The sequence below is a fragment of the Centruroides sculpturatus genome, unplaced genomic scaffold, assembly GCF_000671375.1.
Source record: "Centruroides sculpturatus isolate CEXI.00-Female unplaced genomic scaffold, Cexi_2.0 scaffold496, whole genome shotgun sequence".
Lineage (NCBI taxonomy): Eukaryota > Metazoa > Arthropoda > Arachnida > Scorpiones > Buthidae > Centruroides > Centruroides sculpturatus.
Window position 1 is genome coordinate 445,764 of NW_019384642.1, and position 6,476 is coordinate 452,239.

Consider the following 6,476-nt stretch of genomic DNA (forward strand, 5'->3'; position numbering starts at 1 on the left):
ATCATCATCCTACATCTAGTCATCTTCCTCATCCCGCACAATCCTCCTACATCTAGCCATCTTCCTCATCCCGCATCATCATCTTACATCTAGTCATCTTCCTCATCCCGCACCATCCTCCTACATCTAGCCATCTTCCTCATTCCGCATCATTCTTCTACATCTAGCCATCTTCTTGATCCTATTATATTCTTCTATATTTATACACAGCATCTTGTATATAGTATCACACACACACACATATATATATATATATATATATATATATATATATATATACTTTTTGAATTATAACTCTAAACTAATTATTTCAAGTAAACTTCTGCATACATAATTTATATTCAAGTTTACGCTTCTCGATTTTAAAAGTATTCGATACATAAATACGAAAAAATAGAATAAAATTTTAAGAGGGCGCCATCATCTTCTATAGGGCTTGGCGGAAAATTAAGTAATACAATTTAAGAGCAAAATCATTCCAGCAAATTTTCAAAATGCCAAGCTTGGTAATCAAATTTTAAGCCACACAATCGTAAATTAAATTACTTACTCGTCACTTTATCTACGAAAAATTTATTCTTTTTTTGTGTGTGTGTGTGTGACTGTCCCGTCCCCTCTTGCAAGAAGAAAGGGGGAAGAAAAGAGAAGAATATTTCCATTTCTAACAAAATTTGTATAAAATTCGCATAATTTCCCTCGGAAACTTTTCTTTTGTCAAAATAAAACAAACTTTTTTTTTCTAGTTTTTTTTCCCTACATTCTTTCCATGTTCTTGACATAAATGTATGTTGGTGACAATAATACTAGTCGCCATTCAATTCGAAAATTGTGTGAATAGACTTTTGATTGATGATATTTGTGGGATAGAGGTTGTGACTTATTGATGTCAGAGCGGGTTGACTTCAGATTATCTGAAACAACCGAACGTGTCTGTATGTTATTGTGCCTAAAATACATTTATACAGACGTACTGTACAAATATTCAAAAATGTATTTGCTTGGTAAACATACATTTATATTCTTCTCTGTAAAATATTCTTGTAATATTGTTGAGGAGGGAGACGCCGATCCATCGACGTTTACCGAGAAATAACATTACTAAATTTTGACAGGAGAAAAACTTTCTGTTAAGAAGTTTTTGCATCTTTTCTTAAGAATAACATTGAATACAGAACAGTTTTCGGGTTAAACAACGGTACATTATGGATTCTTGCAATCGGTTCTTCTAACTAAAACTGATTTTCGGAATCGGAAAATGTGGATTGAATTTTAAAAATTTAAATGAGTGCATTTTTTCCTCCCTTTTATTTCATTTGTTTTGCTTATAGGAATGCGTATTTTTTTGTTTATATTTTATTTTCCTCAAAAATATGACGTGAAATCAACATTCGAAGATATGTCAACATTCGAAGCATTGTTTTTGTGGAATTCACTGAAAAATATCAGAATAGAAACGTAAAATGAGTTTAGTTTTGGATTGCTGTATCACAAAGAAACCCAAAATCCGTATGGAAAGTCCTTCCTGAAGGACTGTCTAGGAAAACTGATCCCCTATTTAGGCGTTATACAAGTGAAGAAAATGTAAAAACTCCAAGTGACCAGCTATTACGTCAGATGCGAACCAGTTTTCAATGGTTTTATCCACTTAATCACTGGTGGCTCTAAAAATAAATTGAATCAAACTATTTTTCCCTCGATAGAATAAAGCAAAGTATGATATTTTGATATTTTTATTTAAAATAACATTATTTCTTTGTCAGCTTTGGGATCTCTCGATTTCGACGTCTTTGATGTCCGGCTGTTGCACAATATTGGAAAATATGTCACTTCTGTTAAGAATAGAATTTATTATAATACTCATATTTAGAACAAAAAAAATAGTAAAATCTATCTTTTTCTTTTAATTTTATTCTTTCAAATTGTATCTGTTTAGTTCTTTTGTTATATTTTTATAGTTCTTGTACAACTTTGTTATTGGTTTTTTTCCTTCTTCTTCTTCTTCTTCTTCTTCTTCTCCTCCTCTATCTTCTTGTATTGGAAACTAAGAACTATGACAGATGAGAACAGAATAATATAAAATATTAGAATTATAATTAAAAATACTTGACTAAATTATTTCTTTATTTAGATGTTAAGGAATCTCGTTATCTAGATTTACCAAGCTTAAGAGGAGTATGTTAAATCATACGTGAAATGCATATCAAGTATATAGAAGTATAATAACGAATCTTCTCTGAGTCTGTCCTGTGGGAAACTAAAAAAAAACTTTAATTTATTCAAGTATTTTTAATTTCAAAGAAGTAGAAGTTTACTCGAAAGAATCTTTTGAAATGAAAAAAAATGCAAAAACAGTAAATTTTATAAAAATCATAGAAAATTTTAAAACATGCCAAAAATTTTAAAGAAATCTGATCTTGTAATAAATCTATTTTTTTCTCTATTCTACTTCTTAGTAGATGGAACAATAAGCGAAAGCGAAAACAAAGGAATATACAGAAAGATTTCACGCGCTTTTGACATCTATCCAAAAAGTACGCAAGGTACCAGAACTAAATAAGAAAATTTAACAGAATTCTTCAAAAGAAATTAAAGAATTACCATTGAACAGACTTTTTCTTTCATTTATGATTATATCTACACTTAATTATCAAATTTCATTCTTTACTTCATAGTTTATTCGATAAATTCTGTATATGGGCCCTAATTCATATTCGCCTGGGCCCCATATTCCGTTATTAAAATATTTCTGCATTTATTCGAATTTTTAACAAGCAGAAAGTAAAATTTAACAGCCAAAAAGTTGAGCAGAAGAAGAATATTTGTTGACAATGTTAATAAAGAAGAATAAAGATTGAGGACAAATTGAAGAAAGAGAATTCTTCTTGATAAAAAAAATGAGAAGACATCCCTGATAAATAATACAAGAGCAGAGAATTTTATGAAAGGTCCATTGTCATGTATTAGTTGAAATAGACTCAAAGTTTTCTCAGGATATTGTATTCGGCGTTAGACTAACAAAAGGCAAGAATATATTAGAAGACGAAGAGTCGTAACTCAACTGTTTTGTTATCTCGGTCGGCGGTTGATATCGGGGTCTTTGGAGAGACAACAGGTCGCGAATATGACGTCAATAGGGAAAAGTGGCGCCTTATACTCAACAGATGTCAAACGGGATAATTTGTGCCCATTTAGAAGTTTATAACAAGTTTTCTTATTATCAGTTTCCTTTTGAACAATTGCACTTACCAACTTCTCTCAAACTAATCATAATTCTTTTGTAAATGCTTTCTCCAATATATTCATGAATATTTTCTAAAATAATCGTTTCCCAAATAATTCTACTCGTGTAATTTTCAGAATTTGGCTTGTTCTCTGTTTAGTTCGTTTGTCCGGTTCTATTGTTATAAACTTTGTTCTGTTCTTTTTTCCGGTTCTGTTATGTCGTTCTCTTGTTTTGTGCTTGTTTTCAGATTTGTTTTCTATTCAATAATGCAATTCTATATATATTGTTATTTGGTGTTATTGTTCGGTTTTATTGTTCGTTTTCTTTTCCTGTTCATTTCATTATTTTCTATCTTTCATTCAGTTTCTTGTTATCTTCTCTATTTGTCCATTCAGTTCCTTATTACACGTTTTGTTTTTTTTTCTCCCTTCACTTTCTTCGTTTCTGTTCTGTTTTCTATTCATTTTATCGTTTCTGTTCTTCTTTTCTGTTTATTTACTGTTTCTTATTCTGTTTTAACATAGAATTTCTTGTTTCATACTGTGTTTTACAGCTTAAATTCTAGTTTCTTACTGTGTTTTGCAGCTTAAATTCTTGTTGTTTACTCAGTTTTACAGATTAAATTCTTGTTTACTCTGTTTATTTCTCCGTTTCGTGTTACCTTTCTCTTCTTATTTTTTGTCTATTATTTATCCCTTATAGTTTTCTTGTTTCCTATTCTAATTTTCAATTCAGTTTCGTGTTGTTCGTGTTCTATTTACCTATTCATTTCTACTGTTCGTTGCTTTCATGTTTAATGCTTCAATTTCTTGTTCCGTTTAGATAATGAATACACAATTTGATCACGTAATTGCCTCTTCTACAAACAATGATTCGTATCATAAATATAAATCTAATCATTATTAAATACGCTCTAAAAATCAATAATCGAATATTAAACAAATAATTAAAATTTTTTAAACGAATATATAAACTTAACACAAAAAAGAAAGATGTTGGGAACTCAAAAGAGAATCTCAAACAAGCGTGAAAGTGCACTTCTACTTATGATAAAAATGATAAAAAGGCGTTAAACAGCTTGATAAATGGGGTTTGACGTCAAAAATCAACACTAATCGGTCAGTTTAGTTGACATTATCTGAAAGTCATTGTCAAACTGACCAGGACATCAATCGTAAACCTTAAACGATGGCAAGTTAAGCATCGATCGATGTTACTGCACACGAAAAATAAATTCCTTTCCTTAAAAAGAACAAAATTTTTTATTTTTAAATTAAAAATAAATCTTATTTATTTAATTAATTTGTTAAATTTTATTTCAGTTTTTAATTATTAAGAAATTATAATAATTTTTTATATTTTTATAACACGAAACTTCGAAAATTTGAGTTAGTTTTTGTGTGTGTGTATGGTGCTTTTAATGGTGTAATTTCGCTATCGATTGATCTTTGACCTAAAAACTTATCAGAGAATTTATAACAGAGAAACTATCTTGATACAACTCATTTTATTTTATCAATTTTGTAATTTATCACCTTTTTTTATCCTTCGATAATAACATTGCTTACATAGTTAAAATTCGGAAAATAATTAAAATGTAAGATGTTGCTCGAAATTGCTTGAAAATATTGCTTGGAATATGGAACAAATATTAAATTCTAGACAATTTTGAACTCGATTCGTGTTTATTCTTTAAATAATATTAAAGAACATCGAAAATGTACTCGTTATTTAAAGCCTTTTCTACGAATTTCATTCAAGCAAAAGACGAATTTTTGACATATTTAGGATCCATATATTCACTTCCTATTAGAGAATATCAAAAATTAAAAAACCATTTTCATAATTTAAATATTATTACCTCTTTGTAACGATGGAGTTTTTGTCAGAAGCAATTGATTTCAATAGGAAAATCATGCAGTTAGTTACATAAAAGCTGAAAAATGCAATTTAATTCTAAAGATACACACAAAATTTAAATGTAATTTAATAGAAATGCACTTAAAGTAGTTTTTACAACGGGTTTTTAGACTGAGTGTGAAGGTTTTACAGTAGATTTTTATTAGTTTGTAGATAAGTAAGCATCTTTCTTTAACGTACTGTACAAGTTCGAAACGATTTGATATAAAAATGCTTTAAAATCTACTTTCCAGCAAACAGAAAACCACAAAAGACACCCCCGGAAAAAAGAAGCTACAAAAGTCTTACCGAGTTTGAACGACATTTTTAGACTTTGTATTTATTTATTTTTTCCAAGAACTCAGATAATCTTATTGAAGATGAAGCTGGCTTACAACAAACAAGTATTAAATAATTCCTATACCAAATAATCTTTCAACTCCATTCTTTAGTCTTTTTGGGAATTCTGTTACAGAACTTTCTAGCAATTTCCGTGGATTTTTTTTATTCCTATTTTTTATTTTATCAAAGAAAGAAGGGGGAAAAAAAACGAATATTGGACGGGACTAAGTAAGCAATCGTTTAATGTTATATCCAGGGTTGGATACTCTATCAGGATGGTTCCTCTATGGAGGGTGATACTTGGAATGTCTCGGGGGTTTACCGTCTCCGCTACCAAAATCCAATTTAACTTTTAAAGCGGAAATGACATTGGTGTCCAAGTTTGTTTCCCCAGGGGTGCATTTCTCTGTGACCCGACATCCGGAGAAATCGCTTGCCATCAAATCTTCATTTCCTGCCATTGTGGTGACTTCCGTTCGAATTATTTACCTCTTCGTGACATGCGGGGACTTTTTTGAATAAGTTTCAACAATTTTATGGTCCAAATTTCGTTAAGAGTATGTGTAATGAAATCCTATACTCGAACCCCTCTTCACTTAAATTGCTACCCTTACTCGGCTTTCGTTTTATAACTCGATTTTCTTTTTAAATTTTTTCTAACAACTAGATATTGTCAACAGGTTATTAAATATGCTGGCTTATAAGTCAACCTCAAGATTTTCAGCAAAAATTCTGATTTACACCTAAACCTGTTATTTAAATCAATTCCCAAAGATATTGTAGGCTAAATTTGAAATTGGATTTTGTATATAGTACACGATAGTTTACACATCGTAACATTATGATAGTCCTGTTACATACACTATATGAAAGCATATGCCTTACACTGTGCATTAACAGTAGTGATGTCTTACTGCACTGATATATCAGTAGCTGGAAACAGNTCGGCTTTCGTTTTATAACTCGATTTTCTTTTTAAATTTTTTTATTATATATATGTATGTATGTATAT

At 29.9% G+C, this 6,476-nt stretch overlaps 1 long non-coding RNA gene across 1 annotated transcript; it reads right to left on the bottom strand.

Annotated features, from left to right (window-relative positions):
- Positions 1 to 1,433: 1,433 nt before the first annotated feature.
- On the bottom strand, positions 1,434 to 3,457 carry LOC111626048. Its single transcript, XR_002756822.1, has 3 exons — positions 3,247 to 3,457; positions 2,159 to 2,254; positions 1,434 to 2,048 (listed from the first exon to the last, which is right to left on the bottom strand). It is a non-coding gene; the product is annotated as an uncharacterized LOC111626048 (long non-coding RNA).
- Positions 3,458 to 6,476: the final 3,019 nt, after the last annotated feature.